General features: G+C 35.7%; 1 protein-coding gene and 1 pseudogene across 1 annotated transcript in view; both read right to left on the bottom strand.

The window, feature by feature from the left end:
• RANBP17 (RAN binding protein 17) overlaps positions 1–21,843 on the bottom strand; it is a 358,620-nt gene that overhangs the window by 131,634 nt on the left and 205,143 nt on the right. The gene's annotated exons all lie outside the window — the stretch shown is intronic.
• LOC134371340 (U6 spliceosomal RNA) lies at positions 3,345–3,442 on the bottom strand (annotated as a pseudogene).

The raw sequence follows: 21,843 nt of genomic DNA, 5'->3' as shown, positions 1-21,843 counted from the left end.
GCAACCACTTTGGCCTCACATTTCCTTCGCTCCGCATCCTGTGGCACAAAGCATGAACTCAGCAGGCTGGGGTGCAGGGCTGCCTGCTGCCTTGTGATAATCCCCTCTCCCAGTAGGGGCCTCTACTGATGCATGTCTAAGAACATGCTTCCTCTTTTGCTTGCACCCCAGTGGGGTTTCCATTCCTAACTTGGGCCCAAATCCAGACTGCTAAGAATAGTGAAAAAGTTGCAGGGCTCCAGATGCTGCCAGTGATATTTTTAAATTAGTTTCTAAACAATCATTTATTAGAAAGAGGAGTACAGGTACAGTGTGAAAACCAGCAAGACTGGTAATTTTGGAGAGATTCTTTCCCTCCCACCCCCAACCAGATCTAAGGTCTAACTACCACCTGTTCAACAGAAGCTGGCTGTTTGCCTCATTTTCCTTCAGGGAGCCACTGACTAAGGATCTCCACCAGCATGAACCTAATGCCTCCCGACAGGCCTTCACTAGCCAAGAGGGACCCAGGTCGAGTGCACCAGTTATTGGTCACAGGATACACAGCCCATAGAAAGACTCCTGTGGTGCAACCAGCTGAAAGCCAACCAGAGAAAATGGGAGAGTGTACATTTGTCCTAAGACAGCTCTGCTCCTGCTGGCTGCCAACTCACTCCATGTCTGGGGCCAAGTTTCTGTTATACTAGTCTTCTGTGGATAAAGCCTTGGTAAAGCCCTGGGTAAATATACTATCTTCCCAAGCCCATTCAAAAAGAATTTAAACATGGCTATGACAAAAGACTGTTGGAAGAAGGCTTGATTTTGGTAGATGGTTTTGAGACGAACAGAAGAATGTTTCAAAGGGACATTTCAGGCATTTAAAAAATACATACATAATTCTTTGCGATGGCAAATTTACAAGATGACATGATTGAATTTTAAAGCAAAGAAGTTAATGCTGAATGGTGGAGGTGGGAAACTGGGAAGTAAAATATTTTGTTTATTCTAATTCCCCATACCTCTCAAAGGTATCAGCCAGAAACATATTTTGGCATAAGGAATACATGTATTCAATAACAGATGCTATTCAATGTAGCCAAATAAAACTTTTTTCCTGTCAGGTATGAATAACTGGTTAGAATTGGCGACTCAGGATGTTATAACCAAAAAACTCAAGCTGCTTTCACACTATGCAACCACACTAAATACAGTCTTTGCAGTTAACACTACTTATTAGCTGACTATTGAATAGTTAGCTATAAAACACACACACTGTAGGATTATGTAGTACATAAAAAAGGGAATCAAGACAGTGCACTCATATACTTATCACTGTGTGCATGTGCCTGTTTTAGTAACAAGAATCTGAGGCTGTAGTGAGATCAGCATAAAGACTAGTGATCTGCCACCATAACCAGCAACTCAACTCACCTTAACTATTTTCCAAGCCTTCTCTGGAACTCTGGATACATCACTCTTCATGCGTACAACCTAAAAAGCACAGAGTTTAGGGACCTGCCACTTGATGCCAGGGATAAGAGACGAATAGAAGGCCTTCCCAATCTCACATACAAGGAGAAAGCAGCTTAGGGTCTTTGTGGCTGTCACTCAAAATATTCTTGGGACTTTGATTTTATTTTGGAGACCATGAGCAGAGGCATGGTAAAGTCCTGTTCAAACTCAGAATGTGGTTATATATATTACAATGGGTTTGCTTCAATGGAAGAATTCAAGAAACCAATTACTAAAGGCTAGCCCTAAAATAAGAACGAATCATAAATAATATCTGACAGAATTATTTTTAAGAATCTCTTAGTACTATTGTTTCCTCTCATTATACACAAGTGGCAACTGGGGCTATTGATTTAAGTAGGCCAAGTACCTTCTGATGGGTAAAAGTACATCTTTAGTAAACAAACTCATTTCTGTGGTAATTCAGAAGGTAAATAAATCATGTTGAATCTTTTACCACTTTAATTCCTGCACATACACACGCTTCTAAATCCTCTGTAAAGGCACTTCAAATTATAGTCATGGTGGGTGTTAAGACCATTACCAGGTCCCCACCTCCATTTCTAACATTTTTATTTTATTCATACATGTTTCCTATTAATATAATCCTATTTCTGTTTCCACATTGCCTCTCTGCCACCATGTCCCATTTTCTATATCCAAAACAACTCTGCACTTTCCTGCTAAGAAATCTCAACTCTCTATCTCTCTGGGAAGAAAAACCTGACTTGACAAGTAGAGAAATAATGACTCAGAGAATAAAAAATGGTGTCAATGACATTGTTCATGTTTTTACTCCTCTGTCAAATCAGCTATTTTCATTTTCCATTATATTCTCAATTTTACTCAAAAATGTTCCTACAATAGCCAAGAGCTGGAGCCAGCCCAAATGTATTTCCATCATCAGATGAGCAGATAAGGAAACTGTGATACATCTACACAATGGAATACTACTCTGCTATAAAAAAGAATGAAATACTACCATTTGCAACAACATGGATGGACTTAGAGAAAATAATATTAAGTGAAACAAGTCAGGCACAGAAAGAGAAATACCACATGTTCTCACTTATTTGTGGGAGCTAAAAATAAATAAATAAACACACAAAGAAAGGGTGAGTGGGGGGAAAGAAGACAGAATAACCACAAAAATTCCTTGAACTATTTAAGTCAAGTGAACAGATACGATGTGGCGGGGGAGAGGAATGGGTAAAGGGGCATGAAGATCCACTACAATGTATTTTGAGAAGTAAGATTAAAAAAATAAATAAATAAAAAGAAAAAAAAGAAAAACAATGTTCCTACAATCCTTCATACCATTCAGTTTTTATCTCTCACATTTGCCTGGTTAATTAAAACTTAAATTGACCCCAAATGCAATGGATCAGAGTTCACCTTCTGATGGGCCATTAACTCCTTCAAATTAACTCAGAGAAGGAAGTATCTGCAGCAACAGGATAAATTTTATTTCTATCTTAGTCTTCTATGTTGAAAATTAGCTAAAACAAATGCAAAAGACCAACTGGTGGACAGGATAATATGTAGTTGCTCAGGATGCATATTCTTCTCTCAGTAAGAAGACAGAACTGAGCAAATTTATTGAGTATATATTTTAGGTAGCTTCAACTAGGAGGAAACATAAAATGTAATGTGTAGTGAAATGCACATGGGGTTTTGAGTGAGACTATGCTACCTGCTAGTCTAGCACAGTGCTTGGCAGATAACACCCTATATATATATATATATATATATATATATATATAAGTGTATATATAAGTATATATATATATATATATATATATATATATATAAAATTATGTGTGTGTGTATGTGTACACACATAATTTTTTAAAAAAAATATGGAACACTTCATGAATTTGCATGTCTTCTTTGCACAGGGGTCATACTAAGTATCATTCCAATTTTAGCATATGTATTGCCAAAGCAGCACTCAAATAAATACTTTTATTAAATGAATTAATTCTATAACCCTAAATTATTTAGCCTCTCAGAGCCTCAGTGTCATCATCTGTAAAATAGAAAGAATAGTTTCACAAAGAATAATATCCCAAATTAGGAGGCAGTCTAGTGAAGTGGTTAGGGATAAATTCTGAAACTCCAGACTAAGGGGATTCCACCAATTACTGAGCGATTTTGACCAAGGTGCTTACTCTCTAAATCTTAGTTTCCTCAAACATAAAATGAAGAGAACAGTAGAACCTAATTTACGGAATTTTTGAGAGGATTAAAGTACTTAGTTTATGTAAAGCAGTTAAAACAGTCCTGGAACATAGTATCATTTCTGTAACTGTTAACTATTATTATTACTGGCATGTAACAAGATGACAGTCCATTTTCTTTGTGCTTTATCTGGACTAAATGTTAGAAAATAGATATGAGGGAATTCAAAAAATTCATGGAAAAATAGAATTAAAAGATAATATGAATCTTTCCATGAACTTCTGGAAGACCTCTCGTATATGTTCTAAGTTGATATGTGAGTTGAGTAGCTTTAGTATTGGTTAAAGAAGAGTGGTTAGAGAGAGCCCTAATAAATAGTAGCATAACTCCTAATTTTATATTCTTCTAGTCTTTGAGTCTTGCAAAGAAATAGGAGGAGCAAAAAAAGTGATGGGAAAGGAGACAGGAGGAAAACAGAATGGTCTGTGACACTTGGTGATGTTTCATCCCAAGGTCTCTTCTGTATCACCTAAGTTCCTAATTTCAAAACCCTCATTCTTGTTTTTTTTTCTTTTTCTTTTTCTTTTTCTTTTTGGGTGGCTAGCTGTTATGAGGATCCAAACCCTTAACTTCGGTGTTATCAGCACCATGCTCTCCCAAGTGAGCTAACTGGACAACTCCCTCATTTTCCGAGTCATCAGAAGTTCCTGCTTCCTATCTCCAAAGTAAGTTCTCAACTCACTGGGTCAAGTACATGATTTACATCCCTGTGTCCAATAAATGATCAAAGTCTTCCCAATTCAGATCAATGAGTCCATCCAATTCTCCAAGTTTTGTTTACTAAACTAATGCACACAGACAAAGCATTCCAGAACACCATCATTGGAGTTTTAAATTATTAAAAGTTTTTGTGTGATGGGCCCCCCAAGGGGCATTCTTTCACAGTAAGAACAGAAAGCAGCTGCCTTTTATATCTGAATATAATATAACTGATCTGACACTAGGCTATGGGTTCTGAGTTGCTTCTCCTACTGTGGAATGGATTATATCAAATATCTAGAATCTACCTTAGTTCTGTGTCTAATGGCTAACCAGGATTAGAGGTCCTATCTATGATTGTAGAAATGAATTTTTTTCCTTGGGAAATAAAACAGCTATTACAGAAATGAAACTTCTAATGTTTGCCTTATCAGTTATCACACTCTGAAACTAGTCATGCCTGGACTCATGCCTAAATACATACATAGGCAATGTGACACAATGAAAGGCAAACTGGGTTTAGAGTGGGATGATTTGGTTGAAAGCCAAGGCCTATCACTGAGCAAGTTTTTATCTTTTCTGAAATTCTGCTTTATATTCTGTAAAATGAAGACAACATACCTACAAATAGAATATTGTTGAGAAGACTAAATGAGAAAATAATGAATAACTCAGCAAAATGGTTAAACACAAAGTAGAAACTCAATACAGGTTAGATTACGGTTAAAGATAAACCATCTTCTCACATGATGTTTCCTAGGCATTTCTCATTCTATATTACCTGAAAATACAAAATTCATAACTTACAGTATGAATAATGTTTTAATATCCAAATGCCTTGAACTTTAGGAAGTTTGGAGAGCATTGTGTTAGAAGCAGCTGCACCTGATGTGAAATGTAGTATTACAGCTCATGTCTCATAAATGCAAAAGACCAGATAAAAAGGAGGACAGTTGAGAACTGATACCACCAAGCACGAAAACACTTCTAATGAGTCAGAAAAGTAGGCCCAAAGGACATGGAAGGAAGTGGCCATGAAAACTTGGAGACAGGAAAGGACAGTAAGTGATCAAAAGGCTTAAAAAAAAAAAAAAAAAGGTGGCTAAAATTAAATTTGAGAATTGTAATTCTCAGCAAATGTAAAGCCACCACCAGTGTACTAAGGCGTTTGGCACATATCAGCATTTTCTATCATTTTATAATTTTCCTCATCAAAAGTTTCCAACTAAACTTACTGGGTGTGGGAGATTTTCCACGGAAATACATTTCCAATTTTGTAATGAATCAGAAAATGCAATTCACACTGGAGAAACTTGTTTTAAAGCCAACATGCTTAAACACATCTATTCAGTAAAGCAAAGGATACTAGCACTGGGGAGCCACACAGGCCTAGGGGAAAACAAAATCCCAATAAGTATGCCAAACATGTTTTTATATTTCAAGACTCCTTCAACGAAAACATTATGGGGAGATAAAAATTAGGAAAACACTAAACTTAACTAATTTAAAATGTTGAAAAAATATTTTGCATTTATGTTTTGTAACTGAGTGCTTTTCCCACATTTGTCCCAAGGCACCAGATGAAGTGCTATATTCACCACTGCTAATACTAGCAATTGGAACATGCTCTTTGGCAAAACAGAAATAAGATAATTGTTCAACACAGGCTGGCTTTTCAGAAATAGTGGAAGCATTGCCTGTAATTATAGACATCTGTCACTGCTAGCCACTCAGTACTAACCCTGACATAAATATACAACCATAGCTCTAAATTGCCTGCAGGCATAGCAATGGAGACCAGATATGCTAGGCAGGCAATCATCTGCTTCATCCAAACTATCTGTCAAAGGTTCCTAACCACAAATAGCTCTTACATTTTGTATCCTTAGGATAATATGTTGATTTATTTTAGATTCTCTAATATTTACAGTCTAGGCCATCTACTAAAATAAAGAAACAAAACTTATGGCTAATGGAGGCAGTTACTGTTCACAATCATCATAAAAGGTCATAGCTCAACCCTCAAATGTTAAAAATTGATGGCAGCTTTAACCATGTGCTATCATACAGATGTTTCCTTTTGTAGAGGCAATTATTTTCAGCAGCAATTCAAAATGGTAAATACAATCTTTTGTCAACAAGTATGTTGCCACACTGATTTAACAGAAATGTTCATATTCTGAAGGCTTTTTTGAGACATAAAGTTTCAATGTTGAGTACTGAAGAATCCAGATTGTCAACCTGGGTTTAGTTCTACACGTAGTACCTTATCTGGCAATATTTTTGCATATACATTACATGATGTCTAAAAAGTAGGAAATGATATTGAAGGATAAAATACTTCGTTAACGAATGAGTTAACTGATATATAATCTTGTTGAGCACAAAACTTATTGAAATGCACATGCACATGTACACTCATATTTTTAAAAGCCCAAACACCTACTGTAGCTTTAAGTATCACTCTCTATTTTCTTTTAAGCAGCCAGAGAAGCAAGCTGGAAATTATTAGACTAATCAGGAATAAACACTTTCACAATTATCATGATGTATTACTAAAAACCCAGATATTTCTTGGTCTGATCACAACAGCCTATGCTGAAGAAAAGCTATTAATTACTGACAGACGGTTCGCTTACAAGTGAGCTGCATTTTAAAAACCTCCTTTAAAATACAATTGCTAAAATGCCTTACAGTGCTGTAATGTGAGACAGGTTCAAATCTTATTACTTCACTGAAATTAAAACCTAAGTTTTAATACTGTTCAAGTCGAACAATGATTCCACACTTTATTGCTTTTGAAATCCCTTGATGATCATAGGAAAAAATGCCCCGGAGAAAAAAAGACTGTTTTCGATAAACAGAAAATACAGTTTGCACTCTTAGCCTCTTTGTCATCACAAAAAAGGGATTTAATGCCAATTCTTTAAAAAAAGACTTTTTTCCCACAAAATGTGCACCTTGTGTGCCATTTGTAAAATCAGTTCACTTTCTTTTATTTATTACTGCAGTGCGGCAAGGCAATAAAGAAGCTACCGATAGCTAATAAATTACATGCCTTTTAAAACAATTCTCCTGCTACAAAAACATGTAACTACAAAGGTTTACATTTACATGGTACAGCACATGAAAAATGTCTGTATTTGTGTACTATTAACCATTCTGGCAAATTGTGAACTTTTACCAAACAGTGATAGGAAAAAAATATAAAATGATTCACAAATGCCGCCACAACATAAAAGCTATTCAAGAAAACTACTCTTAAATGCTATTCATGCTTTCTAAAAATCCCCCCAAAATTTATTAAAAAACATGTTTTGATAAATTATTTTATGCATCAAAAAAGCATTCAAAGATTTTCTAAACCAGGATTAATTTAAACTTTACTCAATTACTGAGAACTAAGAAAGCATTATTTTTTTCTAATGTATGTTCCAAGCATCACGAAGTATCTTAAAAATTATAGCTTCTAGCAATTATTCAGAACACATTATAAAAGGCAAGGTCACTGGATATAAGGTGAAATGCCCCCATTCTGTTACTTAAAGCATACTGTATTTTTAGAAAGATGTAGAAACTTCATTATTTAAAAAACATTCACATAAAACATGTTTTGCTTACTGATAATCTTTCTTTCAAAAAAATATTATCTTCACATATCCACAGAACTACTTTTAAAACCTTACTTTATGAATCAAATTATTAGTCTCTCTGGTTTGTCTATATACAAATGAATTCTGAAATATCTGTATTCCAGTTCCAGGATTAAATTGCTAAATTAATCAGGGTATTTGCTTAATGCTCTCATCCTATTTATGAGGTACTGTATTGGCTTTTATTATTAATTTCCTCCATTTCCTGTAATAGCTATCATAGCTGTGGGTTTTTTTTGTTTGTTTCATACCTACAAAATTTCAGCTTTGTTAAATTATTCATGATGAACAATGCTTCAATTTTCAAAGCACAAACAACTTTGTTCCATTTCACCTTTACTTCAAGATGACAATCCACCATACAAATGAATGAAAACTCTAGATTCTGTAATACTCTATTTCTCTGTTCATATATACTTTTTCCCTACCTCTTTTGAAATCAGCTTATTATGATTAACAATTAAGAACTTGTGCAAGACATCATTTTTGGAGTGTTCAATGAAATAAGTTTATTACATCTTCACAGATTTCTTAGAAGGTAATCATTACTACCATAAACAATATTCTATAACATATATCTGTATATGTAGTGAACTCTGGTACATTTCTTAACTTATTTTTGCTTCTTTTTAATAGTAAATGCTCATGTTTGCTGAAATCATGATCTTTCCCCACACTGTAGTTGATTTTAAATAATATTCTCTATTAATGAACAACAAAAACTAACAAAATACCTACTTTTTTCTAAGACCCCCTACCTTCCCTCCTATATCTCATTCATAAAATTTTGTTTTAAATATTTAGTTACTTGAATTATACGCTTTTTGGCTAGGGGAAGCCTCTTTCATTGTATTCTTTCTCTTGGAACACTAAGAATGTGCATTCAAAGCAGAAATGGCCAGGTATCTTTAACTGCTTTTTAAAAAAATTCTTGATCACTTTATTCTATTCATTTTTTCATAGCATTTGTAAAATTTGTATTTCTATTTGTCTCATATTTACAGATGTATATACACATACTCCCTCCGCCCCCATACACATAATCGATCACTGTTTGTGTGCTAGAGCAGATCTGAAGTTTCTTCCTGAAGAAAACTTTGGCTTTACCTGACCATGTAATTTCTGTGAGTTCCCTCAGTTCAGAGGTGATGTGATCTGCTAGCTGGGTGTGAGTGTGTATAACTTTTTTTTTTTTTTTTGGTTATGAATATTCATGACATACAAAGCTAGTTGTCACCACTTGTGCCCAAGATGTGTTGGCCAGACCCATACTGGCAGCATGCCCATTACCATAAATTGTGATTATACCCTATGTCCCCACCCAATTATCCCCGACCTCCTTCCCCATCCCCCTTTAGCCACTCCACTTTGTATCCCTAGGTATGTTCTCTCCCTCCACAAGTCCAACACACCACTGTGGTCTTTCTTTCCTTCCTTCTTTCTCTCTTAGCTCCCACTTATGAGTGAGTACATACGGTATTTATCCCTGTGCTTTGCTTATTTCACTCAACATAAGTTTCTCCAAGCTCATCCATGTTGCTGTGAATGGGAAAATTTCATTCTTTTTTTATGGCAGAGTAGTATTCCATGGTTTATTTATACCACATTTTCCTTATCCAATTGTCCATCAATGGACATTTTGGTTGGTTCCATATCTTGGCTATTGTGAACAGAGCTGTGATGAACATGGGAGTGCAGGTATCCCTTTGGCATGATGATTTCCATTCCTTTGGGTATATACCCAGAAGTGGGATTGCTGGGTAGATTTTTCGTATGAAAAATCTATCTGTAGTTGTTTGAGAAACCTCCATACTGTTTTTCATAGTGGTTGTACTAATCTATAGTCACATCAACAGTGCAGGAGCATTCCCTTCTCTCCACATCCTTGCTAGCATTTGTTATTTTCTGTCTGTTTGATTATAGCCAGTCTAACTGGGGTGAGATGATATCTCAATGTGGTTTTAATTTGCATTTCCCTGATGAGTAGTGATGTTGAGCATTTTTTCATGTATCTGTTGGCCATTTGTATGTCTTCCTTTGAAAAATGACTATTTAGTTCCTTTGCCCATTTTCAAAATTGGGTTATTTGTTTTTTTACTGTGTAATTGCTTGAGTTCCTTGTATTACGGATATCAATCCCTTGTTGGATACAGAGCTAGCAAAAATTTTCTCCTACTCTGTAGGTTGTTGTTTCACTGTTTATTGTTTCCTTTGCTGTGCACAAGAGCTTTTCAGTTTGCTATAGTCCCATTTGTTTATTTTGTTGTTGTTGCTTGTGCTTTTGGGCTCATGTTCATAAAGTATGTGCCCACACCTAGTTCCTGAAGTGTTTCACCCATATATTCCCTGAGTAATTTTACAGTTTCAGGTCTTATATTTAAATCTTTAATCCATTTTGAGTTGATTTTAGTATATGGTGAGAGGTGCGTGTCTAGTTTCATTCTTCTCCATATGGATACCCAATTTTCCCAGCACCACTTATTGAAGAGGCAATCTTTTCCCCAATGTATTGCCTTTGTCAAATATCAGATGGCTGTAAGCCTGAGGGGTGATTTCTGGGTTCTCTATTCTGCTCCACTGGTCCAAGTGTCTATTTTTATGCCAGGACCATGCTGTTTTAGTTACTATAGCTTTGTAGTATAATTTGAAATCACATAATGTTATGCTTCTGACTTTAATTTTTTTGCTCAGGATTAACTCCATATTTTAGATGGGAAAATCAAATAGTGGTCAGGAGATTCCTCAAGGTTACACAGTAAAATGGCTTCTTCAACTTCCTATTCAAAGTTTTCACTATTTCACAATACTGCTTCCTAGCAACTAGGGACAAACATATATTCACTGACATTTATTCTATAAATCCTAATTAAACTCTCTATTGGGTGCTACTTCATTCAATCCATGGAAAATAACCTTGATATATCTGGCACATCTGACAAAGTGAAAGTAGCAGGTGGTTCTTGGTGCCAACTGAAAGGGGTAGGGCGAATTCATTTGTTTTAGTAATTATCTTCTTAGAAGAGATGGAACCTTCACTCTGTCATCAGCCTCCTTAATTTGGTAAACAATCTAAAGTGAATTGATATTTACATTTCTTGGTCTTGTTTTGCAATCTTGAATGGGAAAGTTGAAAATATAAAGCTGAACTTTTCTGTTCTCTTTTTTCACCAATATACAACTGCTAGTCCTATCTTACTTATCTATTTATGTTACATACAGAAGTGAATGACACACTGAAAGAAACCCCAAGCATCTCCTGGGTATCTTCCTCTGACCTCATCAACCAAGATTTCATTAGGTATCTACCTATATGTTCTCACTGTTTTGCATGTCAATTATGGACCTCATCATTTTGAACAATGATTACCTGCTGGCCTGTGTTCACCACCCGTCTGTGATGGCAGGACTACTGTTCTGTAGTAAGTATTGTATCCCATTGTTTAGCACATAGTCGGCAATTAAATATATTTGTAATTATAAGTACTTGTGTAATAAATGAAAGAAAAAAAAGAGTGGCACTGATCTAGCTCAAAAGAACATCGGCATAATCATGATAAAGATCTTTTTCTAATTTACAATGCTTAAAAACTGAACACTGGCTGGTTCCAATCCACTGTCTCCTAATAAGATACTGCTCTAGTTAACAACACCTACTTCAGAAAAATGACTAGGATCAGAATAAAATTTCTCTCTTTATACCTCCATGAAATCTGACCATCTCACCTTACCTAATCCATATCCAATCAGTCAATAAGAAAATAGTTGATTTATCATTGTCTTAGTTATATTGATAGATACAATATATGCACAGACATTGTCCCTGTCCTCAAGAATCTCAAACTTTGTTAAGAAAATAAGGACACAGAGCATAAAATGCTCAAGGAGCCAGATGAGGAATTATACTTCATCATTTAATGGATTTAGAGTTAGACAGACCTAAGGTCAAATCTAGTGTATGCCACTTCCTACCTATGTACTTTTAGTTGAGGTATTTTACTATAGAACTGAGATTAATAACACCTTCATCATAAGATTATTTTGAGGCTTACAAGATATAACACACATAAAAGGTTTACTATCATAGTGTCTGGCATATAATAAAAAATAAATGAGTGCTAGCATTATCATTATTATTTAACTACGTTTTAACAGATATGATCTGGGTATTAAGAACTGTAAGTGTGCATGCTTGACTAGAACACTGAAGGATGGGGATCATGTGTGTGGGGCCAGAAGGAAGAGGAGAATAACATAATCCAAGCTAAAGATGGTGAGTCAGCCTGACAGAGAGGAGCTGTGGGAACTAAAACTTGATAGCAGATGGAGCTAGATTATAGAGGATCTTAAAAGCCAAAGAGTGCTGGCTTGATGGTAGATAACAGGGAGGTCTTTAAGTAGGAGGAGCCCTAAGATGAAAGTGGTGTTTAAGATTTGTCCAACTACAGTGTGCATGATGGATCCGAGCCAGAGAGGTCAACTTTTTATCCTCCTGGGGCCCTTTGCTATTTCTGATACCAAGCACTCTCTCTCTCTCTCCTTGATATTCTGAGCTATTATGAGCTTCATGAACACCTTACTCTTTAGTTTCTTACTTTTCTAATTCTTTATTTTCAGTTAGAAATTTATATTCTCCCCATTCTTGAACTGAGAGTGCCCTCCATCCTCATATATCCAGTTCCTTGGGGGAGTTCATCTGCTCACAAGAGTTCAATTAAATATGTACCAAAAGACTCTAAGTCCATAGTTCCAAAGGTAAGTACTGAATATGGAAACAAAACGTCTCTCTGCCTCAGTTGTATTACAGAATTAAAGTGTTTAGGGTTGGGAATTGAAAAGAAATGCCAAGGTGGCAGAATTCTGACAATTTTGGCTCTCTTTCTATGAATTAGAGGAAGGTCCATGGTAGGCCAGGAACTCGAAGGAGGAGGTTACCATTGCCTACCTTAATTATATAAGAATACAATGCATCAGCTCAATGGCTCATCTAGTTCGTTACTGTGTCTGATTACGGCTCCTATGAATCACTCTCCACCAATAAATATTAACTTCAGAAGGTTAGAAATATGGTCTAGATATTTCTTTCTTTTAATAACTAGTTGAGAATCTTTAATTCATGGACTTATTAAGCCTATTTGTATTTTCAGTTTGTGCCACTGCTTGGAAAAACAAGTTCCATAAGTTTTATTATCCACCACTTATAGAAAGTAGAATTTCTTATTTTCCTTGAACTTAAAGTAGATTTCAGGGGACTCTCAAATTTCAGTGTTTCAGAAATTTTCAAGTCCTGACAATATCCTGACTTTTAAAAACAAAAAACCTGACCTTCTCTCCTCAGTGTTCAACTCTAGACCAAAGAAGCCTAAGGCTTTTATAACACTGATTTCTATGGTCTATATGTGAGCTTTGCTCTATAAAAGTGAAATACAAAAGTAGATTATATCTATTAATACTATGCTTTTAAATCATTTGAACTGAATCTCCACCTGCCACATCTTTGGGATCTGTTTTATACATACCACATAAGAATGTAACTATACAGCTATTCAATTCTGACTACAATCTTGAGAGGCTAGTAGAGGCCTGAGTAATGATAACCAACATGAACTTTAAGGAAAAAGCAAATTAGCTGTTGTAAATTTTGAGAGAAAGGCCACTCCTTGTATTTTTTTTTCCTTTTTTAAGTACTGTAAAAGCATTTTTAAAAAACCTCCTAAACAGCAGAAGCAAAGGACAGAGTACCAACAGTTTCTCTAATAAGAGAAGAAAATAAAATGCCTATAGATTATCAAAGGTTAGAAAAGAGCCAGGAACTTCACAAACCAAATGAAGTGTGCTCACTTCCAACTAAATAAAATGTATCATCCTTGATTCCTTATGCAGAAACCTTCTATCACATACTGAATTGTCTCTTGGATGTGACAAATTTTTAAAAAGCAGTGTAGAAGAAAGAGTCAGAGAAACCGGAGTTCAAATGTCCAGTCTTAGAGCAACCCTGACAATTTTCTCAACTTCTTTGGAAATCATTTTTGTAATCTATAAAATGAAGATAATAATACCTACTCTGCAATGCTGTAAAGAGAATTTGCAGTAATTTGGACAAACTGCCTAGTACAGTATCTGGTGCACAAATGGTACTTTACAAATACTAAATATTTTTACTAAGAGCATCAGTTGCATATCTAGAAAATAACTACACTTATAAAGAATTAGAACCTTTTATTAAACTGTGCAATGCTTTTCTTTTTGTTTTTAAGAAAAAGGGACAAGTCAACCATTATTTACATTCAATCATTATGCATCAGTTGTTAGGGCATCAAACTCTGGCCAAGAATCTATTTAGGCAATTAAAGTTTTGATGTCAGAGAATAAGTAATTGGGAAGGGAGAAAAACATTTAAATTACATAACATATAACACATTGCACCTAAATTAAAAAGTAATTGTTCTCTCAAGGATTAAATGGGAATACCTTAAAAGTACAAGTTTTTTTTTTTTCTTTTTTAGCAGCTGGCCAGTATGGGATCTGAACCCATGACCTTGGGGTTATTACAAGGCTGCGCTCTAACCAACTGAGCTAACCACCAGCCTTGAAAGCACAAGACTTTTAAAGAATGATATGGATTTCTAGCTTACTGTGAAAAATTCCCAGCCACTTTTAAAAACTCCAAAATGGCTGACAGTAGGTAAAAAGAATATAAAAGCAGATGGTTCGGACAGTCTGAATATAAAAAGCAGGTGCTTAGCAAAACATAAGCACTGGCCAGTTAGCCAATGCTGCTGTTTCCTGCTTCCATACTCTGCACGCCCCCCCCTTTTCCCACCCCCATCCCACATGTGCTCACTGGTGCTTATGTGATACATTCAATTAATGCTGAGGATGAAGACTAACAACCTGCAAATCAGGAGCCTACTGAAGAGAACTCTGTTATTTTAAAATGGGTTTTCCTCTTCTTTGCAGGTTTGTCTCATTGTTTTAATCTGAGAGGTGGAAAAATTTCTTTCTTCAAAATTAAGACTCATTCCTTAGATTTTAGGATGAGTATTATTAAAAGAGTACAATAAAGGGATCCACCTAGCTTACGGAACACATTAATATAGATCGATGCAAACTAACCCAAAGCTTAAACCATATCTGCAGTTTATACTCCATATTGCTCAAACACAGTAAAAGTACCATAAATTAGCCTTCAGAAACAGAAAGAAAACAATCACAGTGTCTCTTCACCACATTCAGAACCACACTGCACATTATTTCTCATAAAACCTTGCACTTTTGTTTTGCCTCTAAACAAACTAAGCTGGGGACTTCAAAGAAGATTATAATATAATTTAGAAGAAGGCTGAATATACAGTAAGTTAAAAGAATAAAATTAACAGTGGTGAGAGAACCTAGGCACAGAAAACAGTTCTGTTCGGACTACCTTATTGGTGTGATATAGGACTATGGTGGAGAACACACACACACACACACACACACAAACACACACACACACACACACACACACCCCACACCCCCCTCCCCCCCCCCACACCCCACTTGTAACTGCTTGGCACTAATGAACACTTGTGAAAAATTAGCAAAACTTAGGCCTCAGTAAAAAAAGAGAAGTGTAAGACATCCAGGGTATCTCCAAAAAAGGTTAGAAATGCTGAGAGTGGATGTTGGTAGATATCAAACTAGAGAAGAGAACTTCTAGAGTGGCTAGGGAAGTTGAGGTCACTTTACGGAACTGGTGAAGGCACCATGTAAAAAAGATAGCTTGTACATGGCAGCTACAGAACACATAGTCAGGTTTACTTAACTAACAATCAGACTCATAGTTGACTCCTCTACTTTTTACCACACCACCTGTATGTAATGAAGTTCCAGGGACAGGGATGATGACAATGATGTTGAAGGTAATATGAGCAGATATCATTTACTGAGTATCATTATTTGTGGAAGCCCTATGCTAAGCACTTTATATATATCTCATCTCATTTAATCAGTATGGTAACTCTATGAAGTAGGAACACATTGACTTCACGGTTTTACCACTAAAGAAACTGAGGCTCAGAGAAGTTGTTTACTGAGTCACAGTCTGTACATGATAGAGTTGGTATTTGAACCCAAGTGAGAATAATACCAAAGACCACACTCTTAACCAATTACTTTTTACATATGACCATGAAATGCTCTAAAGAATATAGTACATTAATACTAGATAGAATTAAACTATAAAACTGTTTACAAAGCATACCTGAAAGCTTCAGATATAGTTTCATATGTATTTACACTATCAAAAATCCACATTCTTTACATGGGTTTTTCCATATAATATTGAAGTTCTGACTAAAATAGTTTATCATCTGAGATTAAAATTTTTACTTTACCTGCTCAGAAAAGATGAATGCATCATAATTTCACTTGTTCTTCCATGCTTTTCTTAGACATTAACACAAAATAATAGCAAATATTTATTGAAATATACATGCCAGTCATAGTGCTAAACCAGAGTTTCTCAACCTCAATACTACTGACATTTTGGGCTGGATAATTCTTTATTCTGGGGACTATCTTGTGCATTTTAAAATGTTTAGCAGCACTCCTGGTCTCTATCCACTAGATGCTGGTAGCACTTCTACCCCAAATTGTGATAATCAAAACTGTCTTTAAATATTATCAAATGTTCTCTGGCAGGTAAAATCACTTTGGGAAAGAACCACTGCGTGTGCTAAGCAATTAATACTTATTTACTAATTTAATGTGCATATCTACATGAGACAGATACTATTACTATTCCAGTTTTACAGATCGAGGAAATTGAGATAGAGCAATCAGGTGTATTATCCGATACAAAAGAAATACTTAAGTGGTAGAGTTAGAGTTTAAATTTAAGCAGTTTGACTCCAGCACCCATATTCTTACCCAGTACACTGTACTCCTCTAACAAAATAAGTTAGGTTTCTCAGCCCTAAAGAATTGTAAAGGATAAAGTTTTTTTCTGGTTTAACTTGCTACAATTACCTGGGGAAAAAGCTTAAAAGGACAATAAAAAGCAAGACTCACAGAGCTCAAATTTCCCTGGCCTCTACGTCTTAACACAGCATAATACAGAAGTTCTTATCTTTTGAGGGATGAATTCCTCTATAAATATGATCAAAGATATTGACTCTCTCCCAGAAAAATGTCTCCCAGAAAAATATACAACATATCACATACTTTTGTGTGTGTTAGAGGATGTTACACGCAGAACCCGAGTTTAATCCCTGTCCCCTTACTGTATGACTTTGAGAAAGTTATTTAATCATGCTGACCCCCAGATTCTCCTCTGTGAAATAAGGAAAAGAGTGCCTACCCTACATGATTGTTGTGAGGCTTAAACTGATTACATATGTGAAGCACCTAGCAGAATACAGGCACATAGAAGCTACACAATACATGGCATTTCTCCTTTTGATAATTTTATTTTCTTGTTCTGCCCTTTCTACAAAAGAAAGCCTCATCCACTGCTATGGATTGACTGACTTGTGTCCCCAAAGTTCATATATTAGAAGCTTAATCCCCACTTAACTGTTGAGAGTGGGAAATCCTATTACGGTAATTGAAAGGTGGGGCCTTGAAGAGGTGATTAGATTGTAGGACCATGCTGCAGTGAGTGGATTAATAATGGTGGTCAGGGATGTGGTTCTAAGGGCTTTAAAAGAACACATGAGGAATTCCTCCCTCTCTCTGCTCTGCCATTTTCTCCCATGTGAGACTCCTGGGTCACTGTCACCAGCACCAAGGCTCTCACCAGATGTGTTCCCTGCACTTTGGACTTCACAGCCTTAGAAACTGTAAGCAATAAATTTTTTCTTTATAAATTACCTAGTTCTGTGTATTTTGCTATAAGCAACAGAAATAGACTAATACATCCACTTTTCAATATGCTCTGAATCTTTCAGGCATATTGCTTATCATCTATGTTTTCCTTCAATGCTGTCATGCATGTCATATAAATTTGGTCTTTATCCTTATTTGTTAGCATTTGCTCACCTTACCCCAAAGCCCAAGATAAGTGGTAAAAAGAAAGGAAGAGAAGGCAAATCTCCTTGGGTGTGTTTCCTTACCAATGTTAGAGGTAGAATATCATGGGACTGTTAAAAGGAATAGAGATAATTTATGTAAAATGTTTGGCATTGCCTATTACATGTGATTAATACATGTTTGTTCTTCCTTCTGGGGCCTAATCCATACAATATGGGGCTTCTTCTAAAATGCTATCCTTTTAATACCTAAAAATCCACTTTAATAATTAAAGTAATTATGTTTTTTTTTTCTACTTTTTTTGGTTAGGTTTTTAAGGAGAGGTAAGACACTACTCAATTTCATGGAAACATTATTTCTTGGGAATGAAGTACAGAGCCCACTATGTGGCTTTCAGGAGAACAGACATAACATGTACTTAGGGCCTATTCCAATCTGCAATTTCATTACTGCCATGAGTAACTTTTGGTGTGGGACTTCTTGAAGCTGTGTAATTGGTTCTTGCTTGTTTTGCAATCTTTCTCTATTGTTCCAACAAAAAACATTTCTTTATTTTTTCTACTATCAAAACATTCAGAAATCCCCAAAAGAGCTGCTGAGAAAAGTATGGAAGGCCAAGGAGCACAGAAATCCTGGAAAGAAGTAAGGGTAAGTCAACTCCTGGGGCTTTTAGAATATAAATTGTCCCTAGGAACTTATACCAAAGAAAAGTTTCTGCTCTCTTCTGTGTTTCATTAGAGAAAGACAAACAACTCTGTTTAGCACAAGGTGAAATACAGATTTTATTTTAAAGCACAGATGGTCTAAGAGATGAATATAGGCTTGGAGACAGAGGACGGTAAGATGCTGGCTTATCCAAAATGCTGGTTGAGTCCAGAGCATACTGCAAGGAAAAATGGCCCCCCAAGACCACCTGTTTGGGGCTTCTGATGAGAAAGAAAGCCTTAGATTATTTAAGAGCCATTCCTAAGTTTATTAACTAAAATAATTCAAGCTAAGAAATTTGGTTTGACTTTTCTTTACATAGAAACCCTGGTAATTAACGCTAAAGCACTTTTTGATAAGACAACAGCCCTTTCGATTTAATATCATGCAAGCACCACACAAATCATTTAATAATGTGTTTAGTCATAGAAAAGCCAAGTGAAACATAAAATGCTCTCCCACCAGGCTGCTTCTCCATACATCTTCGTGCCTGGAGCCAAAATCCATCACAAGTGAGAATACTCAAGAGAAATAATAATATAAAAACCATGTGTCCTTCCCATTCTCAGTTCCTCTGAACCAATGCAGAGCACTCCATGGGCTGTGACATCCAAAGAAGATGATGACAAAAGAAACTACAAATTATCCTGTCTCACAGTAAGTCATAATGTCATTTCAAGTGAAGCAAAACACAAAAAGGGATTTCACATAGTCAAACACTCAGTTTTAAAAGGTCCTCCAAATCTGATCTATGCTCTATTGTGGCAGGTAAATACTATAAAAGACAAAATATCTTTAACAAAGCAAGAAGACAAAATGCGCACTTAAAGCCATTGGTAAAGGGGATGGGGGCACCATTTGCAGACACCAGTAAGTCAGAGGCAAGATGGCTGGAGGGCAGCCTGTAGTTTGTAGTTTTTTTTTTTTTCTCAGACAAGGCCATTGCCACCAAAATAATTTTTTTTGAAATACCTAAATAATCAATCACTTCTCTTCCCCAATTAAAAATCTTCAATGGCACCCTATTTCTTACAGAATAAAACTTTATTTCCTTAACTTGCCATGGAGCACTCTTTCTGATTTTGCCTTTCCCAACTACAGTAAAAACCTTCCCCTGGCTGCCAGTGTATCTCCCCAAATTTTACCCCAAGTCCCATGTTATGAGCTGATCATGTCATGATCTTTCATACCTCCTTGGTTTTATATCTACTGTTCCCTCAGCTGAGAATAATCATCCTCCTCTTTTCAACCTTGCAAAATCCTCTCCATCTTTAAGACCTAGTTCAAGTGTAATTTCTCATAGGATGTTTCTCTGGACTTCTTCCATATGGCACTTCATAAATTTCCTTTGTCTTTCAGTGCTGTCGATTATTTGTTTATCCATCTGTCTCCTCCATGAGTTTGTAAGCTCCAAACATAGTGACTGGGATACAGCAGATAGTCAATAAATGTTTATTGAAGGAATGAATAAACCACAGCATGAAAATCCTAGTCTGGCAAGTGAAATTACCTTAGAAAGGTAATTTGCTTCTCTGGGCCTTAAATTGCCAACTGTAAAATTAGGAAATAGGGTGTTGTTTTTGTGTGTGTGTGTGTGGCAAGCCACAGGGATAAAACCCTAGTCCTTGGTGTTATTAGCACCATGCTCTAACCAACTGAGCTAACCAGACAGCCCAGGAAATGGTGAAAAAAATACTTTTAAAGATGCAAAACCATTTCTTCAAATAAGGGTCTACCTGGAAGACCAATATAAGAAACAGATTCAGGTAGAGTGCTGTTTCAAAAAAGTAGAAGATAATTTGCCAAGCTCCTCCGTTTCTCCCCCTGCCTCAAACCACACAGCAAGCTGAAAAACTACTAGACTATATGAGGGCACTTCAAAAAGTCTGTGGAAAAACAGAATTGAAACATAATACAAACCTTTCCATAAACTTTTTAAAGGACCCTTGTATATTTTATGAACTCTTTCAGTTCTAATATTCTGATTCCATGATGCTATTCAATAGTGTTTCAAAGCACACATACAAGAATTATTAAGTAGAAAAATTCCAAATTGTCCTTTAGGAACAACCACCTCAATTCGGAACTATATCTTCCTATAAGTGGATTATTTTGTGGGTGTGTCAAATTTGGACTGTGATACACAACTCTGAGTAACCATGGAGCCATTTATCTTACCAGATAAAAGCAAGTTGTCTGTGACAATCCTTAATTTTATGTACAAAATATCGCAATTGATACATTTTAAAAATAAAAAATAAACTGTTGAATAATCTTTTAGTAAACCTGGCCTATATTTCTTATGCCTGGAAAGAAAATGTAAACTCCTATACTTTCAATCTTCATGTGCTTCTGTATTTAAGAGCTCCAGGTCTGAAACACTGCTCTGTGATTCATTAGACTATCATTTATTCTGAGCCTTAATTTCCTCATATCTAAAACGGGAACAATACTTGCTTCACATAGCTGTTATAAGGACCAAAGTAAATAAAGTAGCATACTGGTTGGTACATGGTAGGTCTATACTTCATTCTCTAATGAATGCTAGTAAATCAAAAGAGAGGCTTTATCCAGAGTTCTACTAATAAAAAAAATAAGTCATTTGTTTAGACATAGATAGCACTCACAACCAGCCATCTTACCACTGGTAATTTGCTAACATGACTGAATATGCTCAAAACTTGAATTATAATGGAAAAAGTAAATTTGTAATAATTCCATATTCATGATGGGTATAAAATATTATCTTTATCTATAAAGAGTAGGGTAGAACATTTTGTTCAGATTATGTCACCAACAGTGATCATAGTCTGGACTCCAAGGCCTCACCACCCCACAGTAGCATATGTTTACTAGATATCCAGTTAGGAACACAGTACTGTATAGCTGATCTCTAACAATTATTTTTTCCTCAATTACAATTTGAACAACTAGAACTACTTTTTAAACAGAAAATTCTATGACAAAGAGACCAGTCTTGCTTCAAGAATCACCTATTATCTTGAGAGAGGGGCTCTACAAATAGTAATAAAAAATAGCAGCTCTA

Source organism: Cynocephalus volans, chromosome 2 (assembly GCF_027409185.1).
Source record: "Cynocephalus volans isolate mCynVol1 chromosome 2, mCynVol1.pri, whole genome shotgun sequence".
Lineage (NCBI taxonomy): Eukaryota > Metazoa > Chordata > Mammalia > Dermoptera > Cynocephalidae > Cynocephalus > Cynocephalus volans.
Note: the sequence above shows the minus strand (reverse complement) of the source record. Positions and strands in the feature narration are given on the sequence as shown.